The sequence below is a fragment of the Sander lucioperca genome, chromosome 17 (genome assembly GCF_008315115.2).
Source record: "Sander lucioperca isolate FBNREF2018 chromosome 17, SLUC_FBN_1.2, whole genome shotgun sequence".
In the NCBI taxonomy this organism is placed as follows: domain Eukaryota; kingdom Metazoa; phylum Chordata; class Actinopteri; order Perciformes; family Percidae; genus Sander; species Sander lucioperca.
The window spans coordinates 7,257,434-7,273,819 of record NC_050189.1 but is presented as its reverse complement, the minus strand read 5'-3'; the positions used below and the strand labels follow the sequence as shown (position 1 = coordinate 7,273,819).

The 16,386-nt window shown below is 42.1% G+C and overlaps 1 protein-coding gene across 1 annotated transcript in view; it reads right to left on the bottom strand.

Moving 5' to 3' along the window:
* LOC116053412 (astrocytic phosphoprotein PEA-15) overlaps positions 1-14,837 on the bottom strand; it is a 56,002-nt gene extending 41,165 nt beyond the window's left edge. Inside the window, exon 1 of the mRNA XM_031304529.2 lies at positions 14,471-14,837. The gene's annotated coding sequence lies outside the window, so the exon portion shown is untranslated. The remainder of the gene's footprint in view (positions 1-14,470) is intronic.
* Positions 14,838-16,386: the final 1,549 nt, after the last annotated feature.

Here is a 16,386-nt window from a genome sequence, read left to right as displayed (position 1 = left end):
ATACACCCATTAAGCTTTAGAGCTAAGATCAATTTGCTCTATTTCACATCCTTGTTGTCCACCTATTGTGAGACTAGATGCTGTGCGAGGTCTTTAAAAGAGGAACGTGGCAGCGCTATGTAATGTTTCCCTTTCATTTCCTCATTCTGGTGATGCTTTCATTATTTCTGTCTGCACTTTGCTTTTCCTGTTTATGCTGAAGTAAAATTGACTTTCCTGCTCAATAGTTCCTCGTCTGTCCGAAGCACGTCTACAACACAACCAAGAGACTGTTGACAATATAAGAAACAGTGCAGTGGTGTGATGATTAAGGGTTTTTGTTTTAATATTGGAGTGCACATACACTAGAGTGTGAGTCAGTTTGTGTACTCTAAGCTGCATGGTGTACACTGCAGGAGGAAAACAGCTATGAACAATGAACTGAAAAATGTATTTCTGTCTGGAAACTGATTTACTGACACTTTTAATCAACTTTCTATGTCAGGTGAGCTAGCTAATATCAGGCAAGTGATTGGTCAGCTAATGGGTTATTACAAATGTCATCATGGCATTTGCCAATAAATAAAATACCTGTAGAAAATTAAATCCACTATGTCCAGAATTAAAATAAAATAAATCCAAGACTTAACACCCCCTAGTAGTAGAATCAAATAAAATATGCCATCACTTTTTTTAAAAAGATGCTACAATCACAAACAAATTCTAGTGACTAGTGAAAATAACAGACAGAAAGGATCCTTTACCAACTTGATTAGATTTTAGAAAGATTTAGTAGGTTGCACATGTACTCATGTAAAAGGCTGCAGGCTGTTACATATTACTGTTAATTATTTCAAATATACACAAAGAAAAAACACTTTCTGGTTTCATGAAAAGGCAATGAACATCCCTTAATGATTTCATCTAGTAAACCAAACTTCACTCACAAAGCAGAGATACGATTTGAAAAGAGTAGACATGCAGGCTAAAGCAGTTATAACGCACATGGATTGAGCAAAATTGAATTTGAACTCATTAATGAGAAGATGTTCAGTGTTGAATACTAAGTGCTGGCTTATGGGCTGCTAGATGCCAACCTTGGGTTTTGTCTCTCCAAAAACTCTGTGAAAAAGCATTACATTAAAGCTTCTAGTCGGGCCTTTGTGTAACGGTACAATGCATTTAGTGCAAGCTGCAAAACCGCAAGCACTAGGTGGGTACAGAGCTCCCCAGAGGGTTACATAAACAACATACACCGAGCAAGTTTGACGCCTGCATCACATTTTATCAGTTTGAGCGGAGAGAAGGTACACGTGTGTGTGTGTGTGTGTGTGTGTGTGTGTGTGTGTGTGTGTGTGTGTGTGTGTATACGTTGTGAATTTTTTTCTCTCCGTAGCGGGGAGGTTAACCTGATTCCTGAGGCTTTTTAAACCACACATACAGTACATGAACATACACAAACACACAACCACAAACACACATACACATACACTAGAGAAGGGGATGGCGGTACTAACATTAAGGCATGCAAAGACACATTCTGGGCTTTCACTGACAAGTTCAGGAAGCAGATTTCCTTTTCGAGATGGATGACATGGATGCTGAGACAGCTTTGTAGAGGAAAAATGCACACAAACATCAGGAAATGCCAGAAAAAAAGGCTTTAAAAGAAAAGGTTAGAACATGTATTTCAGCAGCTTGTTATTCTCCTAAAATCTCACATAAAACATGTTCAAACAGTCTTTCATGAAGCACATAAGGACAACATTTGGTCTCATTCAGGGTGCCACAAAAAGAAACGACCGCTCTTAATCACCTCAGCAACACAAAGCGTCTCATCACGGCACTCATGGCTCATCAGAGCAACTGTTATAGACCCGTACTTTCCACCCACGCCACAGGTTTCTTCATCATACTCTCTCACACACACACACACACACACACACACAAATATCCATCATCATCCAAAGAGCAGATGAAGAAGCTCAAACACATCAGACCCCCCGATGGGCACTGCCAGCTTCAGGCTGAGCCCTCGTCTGTCGCATGACAGAAACAAAAACTGGCCAAAAAGTTAGCTTTTGTAACATACCAGGCTGTTCTCATGATTCATTCGTACATGTAACTATAAACAGTGTTGGGTGTTACACGTTACGCTACTTTTTCGAGTAAAAGGTAGTGTAACGAGCTACTACTGAAAATTTGGTAACGAGATGTAGTTCCTTTTTCAATTCGGGGCAACGTTACTTTTCCCAGGGACAGATTTAACAGCGACACTGCCTTCTCAGCTGCGCGCTCACAAGCTCCATACGGGACGTGACAGAGGCTGGTAGCAGAGTAATCATGGCAAGCGAAAAGCAGCCAAAGCTAACTTTTGAGAGCGTTTTAAGCTTTAAGCAGACACAAAGCTGACAACCTCACAGATGGATGCGGTGGAGATGGCCTTATACATACACGCAGCGGACCGCTGTGGACTTGTGTCAGTTGCACGGACACGCAAGGATTTCCAGAAAAGAGGCTGCATGTGTCTATGACAATGCACGGATGTGGCTGTGCGACCGGTACGAAAAGGGAGAGAAAGAAAAAAGACTGCGCCGCACGCACACAGTTCTTGTGTCTTTCGTCAAGAATGAATCATTTATAAATTTTCTAACATAATTTATTCATGACTAACGTAGGCTATAGGCCACTTGGAAGTTGGAACAAAGAAATAAAATAAGTCCTCCAGAGGCCAGCCTCTGTTTCACCTCCTCAGCATCCATTTACACGCTAATTGAAAACACATCACCTGACCGCTCATTTACCACACAACCTGGAGCGCAAGCCCAAGCCTGGCCTGAACCCGTGTAAAATGATAGAAATTAAGATCGAATGCGACTGAACCCGTCTGTTCTGTCAGGTCCCGTCGGGTTCGGGTAGAGATCTTCAGCTCTAGTTCAGACACTTCACTGATAAACCATAGATTGGCTTTATGGTCAAAGATAGTTTTTGTAAAATTAACTTCAGTCTCTGCCAGAGACGCCTGCTTTTAAAAGTAACGTAAAAGTAACAAGTTTCCATAGGGGGTAACTAAGTAAAGTAACGGATTACTATTTTAAGAAGTAACGAGTAACGAGCAAACACTACTTTTTAAAAGTAACTTCCCCAACACTGATTATGAAAAGTAATGCACGGTAATTTGTATGCATTCCACGCATTTATTGCTATTGCGCCCCAAACTGCATTCAACTGGAGACCATTAGCTTAGCATAAACACTGGAAACCGGGGAAAACAGCTAGCCATGCTCTGTCCAATGGCAACAAACTCCGCCTACCAGCACCTGTAAGGCTGGCTACACACTGGCTGCATCGCGTGAGCCTGTCAGCTGCGTGGTGTGTCTGTTTATATTTCGGCTCCCATGTTAACAGGTTAGAGAATACACACTGCCTGCCTGTCACAGGCACGTCTCAGGCACGACTCGAGCCGCGCCGAAATGCTTGCATGCTAGAAACCGAACCGCTGCCTATTTTTCACGCGACATGCAAGCGTGTTGGAAGCGTTTCCAGGCAAAATAGAATAGGAAAAGATGTTTATATGTTATTTTGACACAAATACATATTAATAAATGACATGCTGATGTTTGAAAGTCTCTAGGTTTTAAGATAAATGCAGATATAAATATAATAAAAAATAAAAAAAAAAATCGATTTTCAAATATTGCACCTGTCAATACAGAACAAAATATTCTGTAGCCTATTTTGCCGTCAATACTGCCGACGTTGTCTTTGCTGTAATCAAATCAGTCTATATTTATATTTAACATGAAGTATACTACTGCTTGAGTGCAGTAAATCAATGGGAAACATACATGTGTACAGACAACGCTAGCAGCAGCAGTGCCGCGTCAGACACATTTCTGGTGTGTAAAGACAGAAAAATCCACGCAGCCGCCACGCAGCTGACACGCAACAGAAACGCCACGCTCACGCAACGCAGCCAGTGTGTAGCCGGCCTAATGCTCACTAATTACCATTCCAGACAAAAGCTGGGAAACAAACTCAGACCCAGGCTAGTGATTTCTCTCTGCTCCAGTCTTTATGCTAAACTAGTCTATATCCTTCGCGTTCCACTTCCGGGATTGCTCCGGTGTTGCAGGAAATTCAGCCGGATGCATGTATTTTCCGTTTCCTTCTGCTTTCATTGTGTTGGAATTTTAAAATGTTGGTGGATTAAGGAGGACTATTGTTAACTGCTTCTCAGATCTCTGCATGGTAAATTGTAGGGGTGGAACGGTACATGTATTCGTATGGAACCGAAATGGTACGGGCATCACGGTTCGGTGCATGAATTTACAAGGACACGGTATAAAAATAAATAAAACTCACGTGCAAATTAATTAATGTAATGCGGAACTAATTTAATGCGGAACTACTGTTAGATACGCGGGTTCTTTAGGGACACCTAATCTGTAGCCCCGCCTTAGCTCTGAAGCTCTGATTGGTACACCGGCTATGTAGCTAAGCTCCGCCTACGTATTCAGTTTTTGTCAGGTCGGTAAAAATTGCTTTCGATTGTTAATATGTACTTAAAAACTGTTTTGAAATGCAAAATAATACAATTTTAATCATGTGATAAAATATGCGATTAATCGTGATTAACTATAGAAATTCAGCGATTAATGGTGATTAAAAAAAAATTAATCGTTTGACAGCCCTACAAACAATACATATTCTTCACTGTCTGTTGCAATTCGCCTACGTATGCTAACTCATAAGACAAACGTCACGCATTCAACCAGCTAATTGTTAATGCTAGTTAAACTTACCCGTTGTTTTGTTTGCCTGTTGCGCTCTGCTCTTCTATCTTCTTCCATCATACGTATTAATTAGGATCATACTATGCTGGAGCCTTCGTCTTCTGTGTTTCTCTGTTAAGTACTCCAGCCTAGTCTTTAAACGCCGGCGTTCAAACTCCATTATGAGGATCCCGGCAAGGCACGAACATTCTGATGGCCTCCTCCATGCTGGTTTGTTGTTGTATGTGGCGCTAAAGTCAAGTGACGACGCTATAAAGACCGTTGCCGTACCAGTTCCTATGGCCACTTGGCCAGTGTAAATGCAAATGGCAAAACCGGTTTTGTGGGAGAGTAGTTAGTACAACTGTTTAGAAGTGGACTGTTCCTATATCTGTCCAATCTGAGTTTTCTCTCACACAACTATTTTGCAGCGGCTTTGGGCGGAATTTAGCATCGCCCATGACGATTCTGATTGGTGTAAAGAAATTCCATTAAATCAGAGCACGTTTTCCTCCCATCCCTGAATGCTATGTAGAAGCCAGAGCCAGCGCGCTTTGGAGGAGGGTCTGGCAAAGCGAGACTAATGCTAAGCTAATCACCTCCTGTGCGTAGCTTCATATTTCACACATGGATATGTGGTATCTATCTATGTGTAAGAAGGAAGGCAAGAAAACAAATGAGCATAATTCCTCAAATGTCCTTTATGGAAAAATTGCTAAATCTGAGACATCAGTGTGGGTTGTTACACAGCAACTTTCTCAATAAAAGAAACAACGTAATTCCTAACAGGTTTTTAGAACATCACAAAGTCTTGTTTGTCCTTCAGGTTTGATTTTGTCTCGATACTGTAAGTTGTTAATGTCAGCCTGCTCTACAGTTGAACAGTTTCCATTGGAACTACTTCTTAAACAGCTGACACTATTTTCACCACCACGTGTGTGTGCGCGCGAGTGTGAGGATCTGTGCAGATGTAGATGAGAAGACCATGTGAAATTAATCAGCACTGAGGGGAACTCAAGGGCCTTTTCTAAACAGCTGATTACAGTACTTCCGGTCTTGTGATGTTTCCTTCTCGACCCAGTAAAGGTGCAGAGTTTGGTGCGATCATGTTTACGCTAATGTACACACTGGGTGAAAAACTGTTGGATGCCGGGACTTTTTCACAGTCAATTTGATGATTAAAAACCGATGTGAGCAAGAGAGACAGGCAGACAGAAACAGCGTCTACACTTTGAGGTGACCCTTGACGGTATATCCTGACACACACACACACACACACAGAGCAGAACTGTATTCACCCCCCTGCCCTCCTGCTCCAATCGAATCAACTCTTATCAAATCCAATCAGACCCACTGAGCCGTTTCATTTTGGAGGCGAGCAGCAGAGTATATTATGCACACGAGCGAAGGGGAATGGCCTGGCTCAAAGTGTGTATGTACTGTATGTGTGTGTGCATGTAAAACAGAGAGAAAGATAGCGTGTATTCATATCCACGTGTTTTTGTATGTGTGCGCCATCTGCACTGTTGCGGTTTGTGTGGATCTCTCTGTCTGTGTAGGCTTAGGTGTACTGCATGTGTGTGTGGATCACTACATTCATTATCATTGGGCTTATGAAACACTTCCACAGCTGTGTGTTAAAGCAGGCAACACCCCTCCGTTCCTGCCTCTATCCATAAAATCAACAGAATTACTCCAGTTTTGCACAAAACCACGTTAAAGTTGTACCTACGTTCACACAACCTGGTGCGTTGTTGCTCCACCCCAAAATAGGACATTTGAAATAGGGCTGCACGATATCAGGTAAATATTTAATTGTGATTATTTTTGACTGATATTGTGATTACGTTGTGATTTAAAATATGTGAAAAATGATAATTTCTGTATCATTATTCTCATTTTCAGTTAAAAACATTACAAGGAAAAATAAATTAAAATGGTCAGGATCTGTACCAATCAAGATGTTTTCATTTAGTCTGTCGGATAGGATTTGTAGGCTGGGACATGTCTGCATCACCACAATACTTTAGAATGTTTTGACACAGATTTTGCCTTTAACAAATATTGAGCCCCCCCCCCAGCAATTTGAATACTGCACTAGTCCATATTGCACTTTCGATAAAACTGCGATTAATTGTGATGGCCTAATTTGAAATCTCTGCTGCATGCTATATTTGCATGAATTCAAATACAACACAGAGCAGATAAACAGCATCAACAGTGGAAGCAAAGTTTTTTTTTTTTTTTTAAGTAGTTTTTAGCTGGTAACTAGTAACATAGCAACTGACCGACCACGCAACCAAGCAGTTGCTGGAGGGATTAAATATGTGTTTGTTTTTTGTTTGTGTGTCCATCCATGGGGCTGTAGCCTGAAAGAGAAAGGCTTAACCTCTGTGGCATTGGGGAATTTAAAATAAATCATTGCACATGCTACAAACACTGTAATAAGGTAAATCACTCACTCAGGTTAAAAGCCTAATTAATTGTGACTTGCTGCTCATTTCCTCTTTCAAATAACATACCTGGTTTTTGATGCTACATGCCAAGTAATCATCAGCATAATCATCTTGACAAATACAGTAACCTGCAAATGAAATGGTACATATTCATATACTGTAGGATATTGGTTTTGGATATTAAAACACACCTAATAGGACCACATGTATTGTATCGAGAATATAAGAAATCTGACAGTGAATAACAGCGGATTACAGTATAACTGGTGATGTAACTGGAAATGTGGACTTCCCCTTTAAGGCATTACTTCCTGTTTGCAGAGCATCCAGTGCTCTGGGTGAGCCCAACACAATACACAAGAGTTTGTTATGGAAACAGTGGGGGCGGTAAGCTTAGCTCTGGGTGCTGGTTTCACTCTTGGCCCAGTCACTGTTTGCAGTATCACTTCCTACGACCCCAAAGACTGAGACAGAGACACCAGGCTGAGGCTTCCTATGCTGTTTTACCTCCCCAGCGCTGCAGAGAAGGGTCTGGCTAGTCCATGCAGCATTCCGGGATAGGAGAAAAACGTGCTCTGGTTTATTGGCATTTCTTTAAACCAATTACAATCGTCTTGGGCGGCGCTAAGCGCTGGACGCAGCCATGCAAAATATCCTCGGGAAGGAACTTGTTCAGGTGGAACATGCACATTCAAAAGTTGTTTTAGTCATGCAACAGAAAACTCAGATTGGACAGTCTAGCTAGCTGTCTGGATTTACCCTGCAGAGATCTGAGGAGCTGTTAACCATAGTCCTCATAAATCCAAAAGAGTTTAAAATTCCAACACAAAGCGGAAGCGAACGGTCATCCGGCCGAAAAGACGAAATGTACAACCTGATATACAGTTGTGAGTATTAGAGCTGCACCTGAAACTGCATTTTCCATGCTAGCTCCGAGTTTCAAGCTTGGGACAAATACTCAACTTTTCACTGTGTTGCATTTATAACCTGCCATGCTGTAATACTGGCTGTGTACAATCACGAAGCTACAAAGAGCAGTGATTTGACTGACAAATGAGGTTTAGCTCGGGGACTTCTCGACTGATGATTCATATCATTGAAGTTTAGGTGGCAGCCAGCTCAATGAGGTCAATGGGAACCAAAGCCTTTGAGACAATTAGTCAATTAAGCATCAAGGATCTATGTACTTAAACTTTAAATATGGGAAGTTTGGCAGTAAGCACATTCAATAAAAACAGGAACATACAATAAGGCTACGTTCAGACTGCAGGCAAAAGTGGCCCAAAACACTCAAATCTAGCCCAGATCTGATTTTTTCAAATCAGATTCAGGCCACTTCAATATGTGGTCCTGAATCAGACCCAGATCTGATTTTTTTCAATGCAGCCGCAGTGTGAACAACCAAGGCGGATTTGATGCGACTTTTACCTCAATAACCCTCGCTGCACCCTCTCTCTCCGCGGGGAGGGGCGGGGCCCACTGCTCCCGGTGCGGCTGTCAACCAGGCGGACTGTCCTCAGTGTGCCCCGACCACGTCGCATCGCCAGGGCGGGGATCCGCTCACGTAAAAAGGTGATGTCAGCAACCCACCCGACCCGTCTTGAAACACGGACCAAGGAGTTTAACGCGTGTGCGAGTCAGAGGGTCGATAAAACCCCGTGGCGCAATGAAAGAGAGGGCCGGCGCGTGCCAGCTGAGGTGGGATCCCGGTCCCTCGGGGTCGGGCGCACCACCGGCCCGTCTCGCCCGCACCGTCGGGGAGGTGGAGCGTGAGCGCGTGCGAGGGCGAAGCCAGAGGAAACTCTGGTGGAGGCCCGTAGCGGTCCTGACGTGCAAATCGGTCGTCCGGTCACACAGACCTCTGTAGTGAATTTTCCATAACCACACAAAAGGCCAAAATAGCCTATTTGTCTCTCTTTCTCTTCATTCTTCTCCTCCTTAGCAACTGCTCATTAATGTTACGGCTGCCATTACACAAACATTTTGAAATAAAAGCAAAAATGCTTACTTCTTCCATAACCTCCCTAACTTTAGAGCAACAGCGTGCTGCGTCTGATGTCATTGTTATTGTTTTGCGCATGCAGGTCATTTCAAAACCGCAAACAGTTCACACTGGAATCTGATATAGACCACATTTTAAAAGGTAATGTGAACAGCCAAAAAAAAAAATCGGATCTGAGCAAAAAAAATCTGAATTAGGCATTAAGACTTGCTGTGTGAACGTAGCTTAAGTGTCATTAATAGAAAAGATTTACATATTTGTAGCTGGAGGATTATTCCATAATGTTATCGTTCTCCGCATCACTTGCAGCTTTGCATCTTTCCTGCAGGATTACAATGCAAATGTTGTTGCATGTACTAAACTCAGGTTCTTCTGCTTGTTGCATATCTAGAACATGTGTAGTTGTTTACTCTCAGGAGCCATTCCCTGTTCAGTTAGAATGTGGCATCTGCTCTAACAGTTTAATCTGTAAATGGATACCAATAACAGACCTGAGGAAGAGTGGGCGGCAGCGGAGGACGGTGTCAGCGAGCAGCCGTAGTGCAGATTGCAGGCAGTGATGTAACGCCACGTAATGACACTGACCCTGTGTAACTCGTAGCTTCCTGAGATCCTGGCGCACTCATGGTGAAAATAAACAAACGCGCAGCAAGGGGGGAGGGGTGGGAAACAAAAGGCATGGGTAGTCCGACAGTGATAGTGCGTTCCATTTACCTCGGAACTCGGAAGCCGAAGCTGGGAATGACGTCACACATGAGAGTGAATGCGTTCCATTTACAAGTCGGATTTTCATTGTTTTCATTAGCTCTAGCCAGGTTAGCCATTGTTAGCAATGTCAGTTTATAACAACACATTACGCTGTGTTTTTGTGCATACAAACAGCGTAACAACATTGTCCACAGATAGAATATGGACAGCGCTGCGTGTACAACTGATTTAGTGAGACACAAATAACACAGAAGTGCCTATAACTGTATGTTACTGCAGCTTTCACAACTGTTGATGCATGGAGCAGCCATGTTGGATTTTTAGCTCGGGGTACTCAGTGGTTGCCCGAGTTCCGAGCTTGGAAAGCCGAGGTCAGGGGGGCGTGTTTCCGACCTCAGAAAATCCGAGTTGCGAGTACAAATAGAACGCACTATTACATGTCAAGAGGATCCACCGCTGCAGGAAGTGATCCTTTCTGAGTGACGGCGAGGCTGAAAAACACAGGTTGTTCATGATATCCGAGTCCTTACTTTGACACCACACACATTTGTGTTGGTTTTCAGCATGATGTGATCTTAGTTACCCAGTGTGCTGTGTTGGCGCCACCAGGAGGAAGACTTTATTTGCTTTAGTGACTAGTGACTACTGGATGGATTGCCGTCACAGATATCCATGGTGCTGCCAGCCAAGCAAGTGGTGCAGGTGTTTAAAGCAACACTATGTAACTTTTAGCTGCAGCTGTAGTTTAATGAGACAACCTGTAGGGGGGTCGAAACGGGAAAAGTTACATAGTGTTGCTTTAAGTATTCTAACTGTAACTGTTTGTACATGTAGGTCTACAAAATGTGATGTTTAAATCATGTTTTAGTCCTGCTTCATTATGTGGGGGAAAAAAAAGTATTACTTTTTGACATATTACCCAGCCCTACTTTTGCAAGATGATGTCAGTGAGTCACATACTGCATGCTGTGGTTTTCCATTCTGGCTAATCTGGGATGTTTCATACCAAATGAAACCAAAAAGGGAGGAGAGAGGACATGTTGGTGAGTCCAGTTTCATCTGAACATAGTTTCCATTCTTCATTTCCTGTGGTTACAAAAGTGACCATACTTAACACCACACTTTCACATTTTGGGTGAATATATGGGTTTCAATTTGCGGTGAAGAAATGCTCTTCCTTTGATTATTTAAAATAACATGTTAGGCTGAAAACTGTTTCTTATGGTTAATGGTGAAGTCTATTTTATGCTACTGTCAGTTGTCTGGAATGTGTGATAATAAACAGCTTGCTGACAAGGGAGGCGTGAAAAAAAACATGTTTTTCTTCTGTTTTCATTGCTTCAAGTTACACAAAGTTTAACGCTGATCTTCCCAAAAAGTGTGTTTGACTCAGTTCCTGTAAACAGTCAACCACAAACATTCCCCTGGTGGCGGCGGGGGGACAACCGACACCACCGACGGCACAGAGAGGAAGTGAACCCGAGAGAGGAAGCACATTTCTGCTGCGCTGCCCAGTTTTCTTTTTCTCTGTCCGAGAAGACAGATCGATATCAGAGAGGAGACAGGCTCCCAAAAAGCTGAGTCAAGGCGCGCACACACACACACACACACACACACACACACACACACACACACACGTATAGGTGTGAGGACCCTAGCTCCTAACCAACACAACTACATGCCCTAATTTTGACCTACAACTAAATCTAATGTTGTCCTTAAAACCCTCATAAAGCCACTTTGAAGAAATCCCCACTTTTCAAAGATGTCCTCATAAACCTGCAAAACTACACACACACAAAAACGGATTACAGGGACGCTTCACTGTCGCTAGCACTTTATGAAAGACTCAAAACTTGACTAGAATTTACAACAGCAGTTACTGTTTCAATAAAATAAAGTTGACTCTATTCGGCTATATTGGGATTGTTTAACAGCTTGTAAAACGTGCACACTGTGGAGGGATAATATGACTGGAATGCAGCCTCTCAGGAAATGAACTGACAGCTGTCATACTGTACAAGTGTCACACACTCTGAAGTCACTGTGTGCATGTGTACATAGGTGTATGTACAGCATGTGTGTGTCACTCGGGGTCAGGATGCAAGAGAAGGGACGGTGAAACGATTAGAAAATGAATCAAGCAATTGTTCCGACAACTCATGAATCGTTTGCCATTGTTGTGCAAATATACCTATTTATCTTTGTTTTATGGTAATATCTCTGTTGGTCACACCAAACAAGCAAGTTGATGACGTAACCTGGGCTCTGTAACATTGTGATGATTTTTCACTATTTTCTGACATTTTTGGACCAAGCAAGAAAATAATCATCATAATAAGACAAAAACAGAGACAAAACAGAGCATCTGCATTGCAAAAACACTAAAACATGTAAAAGTATCCAAATCACAATGGCTTTCACTGCTTCATATTTACCGCTGCCACGCTAATATGAGTTCCTAATAGGGCTGAACGATTTTTGAAAATAATCTAATTGCGATTTTTTTCCAAAATATTGCGATTGCGATTCGATTATTTTTTTAAGCTCTTTGTCTTCTGTATTATTCAACAAAGAATAATATAATAATTTATAGTATGAACACACAATTACACAATAGACAGCTAAATAAGTAAAAATATAGTATATAGTATATATCTATACACACACACACACACACACAACAGTGTATTTTTTTACAGTGCACAGAGAGGATCTGCCTCCAGCCCCTCCCCCTCGTGAAGTTGCGTGCTGCAGAGTGCACTTGTTCAGAGAGGCTATCGTTACGTTAGCTAGTTGCTGGTGTTCTTGCACGCTGCTGTGAAAGCTCCCCGAACGTCATTTATCAGTCTGATTGTTACCCCTCTCAGTGGCAGCTCCTCCACTCCATATCTTTATAACGGAGCTAACCGCTAACCGGAGCTAAGCGCTAATCAGAGCTAATCGTTGCCAACCGAGCCTTGAGTTCTGTGTGCCTGTATCCATTAACTGCATGTATAGACTCAAGCCCGAATAAAACCCTTCATTTTATTAAAATGGCTGTAAAAGTTTTAAACTACAACTGAACAGAGTTGTTTGAATGACAGAAATCAGCTCAAGGTACGGCGTAGAGTTAGCGTGCTAGTTGATGCTTTCTCTGCGGAGTGCAGACTGATTTGCTCTCGCGAGTCATGTGACCAAATCGCAGCCTTTGCGATTAGGAAATCGCGTTTTAACATATCGCGATATTATCGCAAATGCAATTAATCGTTTAGCTCTAGTTCCTAAGAAATGACATCTATTTAAGGCAAAACAAAAAGGTATTAAACGCCTTTCCACCTTTAACAGAATGTCTTAACTTTACATAACAGGCCTACTTTAACTCAGTGTTTCTGTTATACTTTGTCTTAATGTCTTTTTAATCGTGTCTTCTACATTGAGTCTGAGCAAAAAACAGTGTAGGCCAAAAATAAAAATAAAAAATAGGAATACTTTTATGACACAATCAGGGGAATAAAACACAGAAAATACAGGGTTATTAGGTGATATAAACCAGCTATTGTCACCCCCACCCCTCACAGCACACATACACGCACATCGTGTTGGCAGGCCAGACACATCCATTCATAAAAGACCCACCCCTCCCCCCCCCTCCCCCCCCCACACACACACACACGCACGCACACAAAAAGGTGGTCGCTGGCAGTTTATTATTGCCTCTTTCTTATGACTGAGTTTTGTGTTTTTTAGAGGCAGAACATTCCTGATAATCTGTCTGCAGTTATCCTTACAAATACAGATATGACCCTGTAGAAAACATCACAATGTAAGGAGACTCATATAGGCTAATATTATATAAATAATGTAACCTATGAGAACAAACAGGAAATCAAGTTTCAATGGGAGTACTATGGGCATATTTGGCTGGGATAAAATGAAAAGGACATTGGATCCTGAATGCCTCCAGCGACACTAAACCCAATCCAATTAGTTTGAATTAATGGTGTGTTAAATGCCCTCGTTTGAATAGGAAAATTCACCAACTTGCCACTTAACAGTCAAGTTCATGACTGAGTTGTGTCAAGTCAACAAGGCATTGCACATTTCGCATGGCTTTGTTACTTCACAGCACTTTACAGATAGCCTACAACAGGCCAAGTGTCATGTCAACGAAACATTTCTATTTTCAAATATATTCATTTTATTTTTTGGGTGATTTTTCTGCTATTTTGGTCAAATCCTTTGGAGAATTCTATATCCATAAAGGCCATGAACGCCCCATGTCTTCAACTTTCCCCCCCTCTGTTAAATCTACCTTTTTGATGCCAACAGCACGCCGGAAAACAACATTTTACAGGCAGGCTTTGAAGTAGGCGAGTCTCTCACACAGCTATCACGTAACGGTTTGTGAGGAGAGAAATGATCCATATCCATGAATAGAGGAGGGTGACGGAAGGGTGACTCCCAACACTGCCCAACTAATGAACAACACCCGGGACGTTTAGACTTAAAAAAAAAAAAAAAAAAGAGAGAGCAGTGAGAAATGCAGAAAAGAGATGTAGCCTACTCACCCCGAGAGCAGCAGATATGAGTCAGCTACAGACAGGGAGAGAGATGAGGGAAGATAATCTCCTCTGGATCTCACAGAAAGCAGCTCTGTGGGAATGAGACGGGACAGACGTGCTGCAGGAATGGAAAAAAAAAGTCCACTCGGCCAATCTCGGTTCACTTTTGTGGTTTCAAGTCGTTCTGTGATGGATTTGAGTCTGTTTCATCTGCGTGGGGAAACGCGGCCGTGGAGGGGACACGGGTGAAATGAACAGTCAGTCAGTTTTTGTAGATAATAAAAACGGAAATGTTCAGGATGACCGTGATTCCGCTCTGTGGCCGTCTGCTTCGCTGTCCGCTGCTCAGTCACCGGCTGCTGAAACGTGGAAACGCCTTTTCTCTCTCTCTCTCTCTCTCTCTCTCTCTCTCTCTCTCTCTCTCTCTCTCTCTCTCTCTCTCTCTCTCGCTCTCTCGGTTAAGCTCGCTGTCTGATTCGTCCAGAGATCGTCTATTGCAAACAACGGCTCACTCTCTCAATAAACCACTCAATGAGTGAATGTGAATGAATTAAAGTGTGTGTGTGTGTGTGTGTGTGTTGAATTGAGATTTAGATTTAAATAACTTTATGTGGATGACATCAACGGTTACAGAAGAGGTCCGTATGCATACATTTATTTTCAAATTTCAGGTTTACAGCATGTCAACTAGTTTTAGTAATTCGGTTAGTTGCAAATGTGTTAGGGAATTATAGCAGCAGTACAATATAAACATAAGGGAGGGGGCCCTACATTATTTTCTTATCTAAATTAAAATCTTTATATTTTTTTCATAAGTATTATTCTAGCAAAGGTGTACTGGTTGCACTGTCTAGAGTTCATCTGGTGGAGGGGTCATAGGGCCCCAGGGCCGCAAAAACAAAGTCATGAATGGCCATGAATTTTCAAACATGTTTGGCATTTCTGGAGCCTTTTCACCACCATCCACAATATATTTAAAAATGTTCAAGGTCTGATCAAAATTACAGTATACAGTATAGGATCTCTACACCTTGAATGGATGGATGGGAACATGTGCTACATGCTACTCATGACACTGTTAACTTCACTGACTTTTCTTTAATCAGCTTTTTTCTTGTTTCCTGTTCTCCTTGCCTGACATTTGGTCCTGGGTAAAAAAATAACAAAGTGAGAGCTCTTCCTGTCCCGCTTCCTCTTGATTCCACTTTTTCTCAGACACTGGCACACACTCAGACACACACACACTTGCACACACACATTTTTCAAAGCTGATGTCACCGTGCTATCCGGTCTGCAAATCCCTCCTCCTGTTTCTTTCTCTCCATCACAACACGATCCAAAACACCCCCACTCCCATCCCCAAGCCAATTCTTTTTAAAAATTGACAGGGAGCCAACAGGAGCTGTGCTGCTGGGTGTGATGCCTCAAAGTTAAACCATCCATCAGTTTCTCTTGTCTGTCCTGCTGAAAGAAATGTTGCCCTGCAGTACAATTAAAATGGATACAAGTAGGGAAACAGGACTGATCTTCCATATGACCATTTCAGATTTTTAAAGAGGTACGGTAAAAAAAACATTCAGCCTGCAGTCAAGTTAAACCAATCAAAAAATCAGTGGTCTACATCCACAAAGCTGAAAACCAATAGGTCCATTTCTTCTTCAATCAGTATGTTTACATGCACACCAATATTGCACTATTATTCCAAATATGACATAATTCTGAATTTGATACAGGTCATGTAAACAGCATATTCCGGTTGGATATTCTGAATAAGGCCTTTTTCCAAATATAGCATTTTCCGATTAAGACATGTGGGTTATTCCAGTATTATTCGGGTTTTAGAGGCATTCTTGTATACAGCGCATTCAGAACATGCTTATTACGGTATTATGGTTATTATGGTCAGCCCTGTGCGTTGCTAT